Genomic DNA, 2,663 nt, shown 5'->3' with positions numbered 1-2,663 from the left:
TTTCACTATGTGTGGGATTTACTGATTATACAAGATATTTTTGCTTGATGTAAAGGCTAATTATTACTGAGTTTTAGGCTTTAATTACTCATTTCCTTTTATTCCTCTCTGTTAGTCTTGTCCTTTTCACTAATGTTTTCACTATTTCTTCTTTTAGAAAAATCATTTAATCTTCTAGTCTGTAATACAGCAACTATAACTGCATTCCTTTATTTATCCACCCACAAAGGAAGAACCTAATTTGATAAAAAAATCAGCAGCAAATTAGGAACTTTCACTCTCATCAAATAAACGAACAGGGATGGACAGGCAAAGGAAGAGCCTCATGGTTGCTATCCTTTCCCAGTAGATAAGACATCTGAACCCTATTTAATATTTAATAGTTTATTCAAAGTACAACAGCAGTAAAAGAATTTAAGAATATCTGTCTCTACTAAATAAAATAATAGTATTAGGCTATCTTCATTAGATATGGATTTAAATATCTGCATGCAAAGAAAGAATGTCAATACAGGTCTCCCAGAGAGAGGGAGAAAAATAAGTACATAGGATAAATAATAAAAAAGAAAGTTGTAACATCTTAACTTCCATCAGTACTCCCTTGCTGCCTCACGTTTTTGAAAGCAACCAAAACTTAAATCTTTCATGTGCTCTGAAATAATTGTTATTGAGTTGGGACATGTTTGTGCGGAAAATTGCCTTTTAATTCTAGGTCAACGCAAATAAATTTTACTTTTTAAAAAAATATTTTTCTAAGCTTTTCTATGCTCTTCATCTTCTTTCTCTACATGCATCTTTTCTGATTTCTAGCATTTTTTCCCCAGCTAATACAGTCTTTGAGCACACCGTTTTTTTTCTTCTGGAGGACCAATTCTTTGTCTATGATATACTGTGGATAAGTGCATTAAATTTAACAGTATGACTGCTTTCAGCAGCTCTACATCTTGTCTTAGTGAGCATGTGACTACTGACAAGTACAATTACGAGATAGTCTCAAACTGATATATTTTTTCATTTTCAGAGAGAAAAAAATCTTCAATTGATACAAAAAGGTTATTAAAAGGTAGTGAAACTCTATATTAAAAGGCTTTATTATTGTAAAAATAACTGGGAAATTCTTGAGATTTACATGGGGATGTATCCATCCAGTTCCATTCCTCCCTCCAACATGCTTCTGACAGCAGTTTTCTTTCAGAATAAGAAAGAACCTATTAAGATGTAAAAGTACTTAATACATATATCCAGTAATTTGGGGGTGGAGGAGGGGGTGGGGGAAGGAGGAGAAGTTTCTGGCTTGTTGGTTAGCTGCTTTCAATTAGTTTTGGGTTGGGTTGTTTTGGAGGGGTGTTTTTTGCAACAGCCCATTTCTAGTTAAGCCCAAATAATAAAACAGCAAGTAAACCCTGCCATAATCTGACCAATTTCTAGAATTCATAGCAATTCTGATATATCACAGAGCTGCCTGATGTCCTGCACAGATCCAGGATAAACCAAGATACACACTTCCATTTGAAAGTGCTTATCACCTTAATTCCTTGGGTTCTTACCACATCTGCTAGGAAAATTAAAGCCCCACTGGTCACCTACAACACAAAGGGAAGCAAATTGCCTGTTATAGAGCTCAGCTGAGAGGGTGGCACAGATCGAAATGAAAATAATTAAAAGCTGGCCTTCTACAATGAGCTTATTAAATTTTAAGTCATTGTTATAATAGCTCAATAAAGAAAGACTTGGCTATGTTCAATGTCAATTTAAAACAATGATTTATCTGTGATGTATAATAGGTGAGTAGGAGTAAGATTTTATCATATTAACTGCAGTCATTTATTTCATTTGAGAATTATAAAAATATTTCAGAGCAGCTGAAGGGACAATGATAAGGCCAGTATATAACCACTGAGGGTACTGCTTGTGGGAGGAATGACAGTGCCACAAGAGCAATTGTGGGAGATTGAACCTATCACTTCTGAGTTAGTTCAAACCAGGCCAGGTCAGTTACACAGTACTGCTTAAGTTCCTCTGTTTAATGTCTCCATTCATTGCCATCATCTGCCCAATAATTACTGAGTATTAAGATTCCACTGAACTTCTCACTGCTATCAAATGTCCAATTGGATGCATCTGAGTAGAAATTTATTTCCAACCCATCCTGCCTCAGCTTTCCATGTAATACACCAGTTTACCTCACCTACAGAGATGAGAAAGGGGAGTCCTGTATGGGGTGCTTGCACCTGAATAATGGGCAAGAATCCTTGCTCTGTATGGTGTTCTCGATTGCTTCTGTTTTGAATTTCAAAGTGGTTCCTCTCAGCTTAACCCACATAGATGAGAATACACCACCCAGGTGTTGAGAAAAAGAGATTAAACTATTGGTTAGTAGTAGGAGGTTCATAAGTACAAGAGACAAGACTTTCATACAGGCTGGAGTAAAGTTGTGCAGTTTAGATGCAGCTTGCTCTGTATGGTGTTCTCGATTGCTTCTGTTTTGAATTTCAAAGTGGTTCCTCTCAGCTTAACCCACATAGATGAGAATACACCACCCAGGTGTTGAGAAAAAGAGATTAAACTATTGGTTAGTAGTAGGAGGTTCATAAGTACAAGAGACAAGACTTTCATACAGGCTGGAGTAAAGTTGTGCAGTTTAGATGCAGAAATGCATGTGT

Source organism: Acanthisitta chloris, unplaced genomic scaffold (genome assembly GCF_000695815.1).
Source record: "Acanthisitta chloris isolate BGI_N310 unplaced genomic scaffold, ASM69581v1 scaffold7208, whole genome shotgun sequence".
Lineage (NCBI taxonomy): Eukaryota > Metazoa > Chordata > Aves > Passeriformes > Acanthisittidae > Acanthisitta > Acanthisitta chloris.
The sequence above is the reverse complement of the archived record's forward strand: the minus strand, read 5'-3'. Positions refer to the sequence as shown.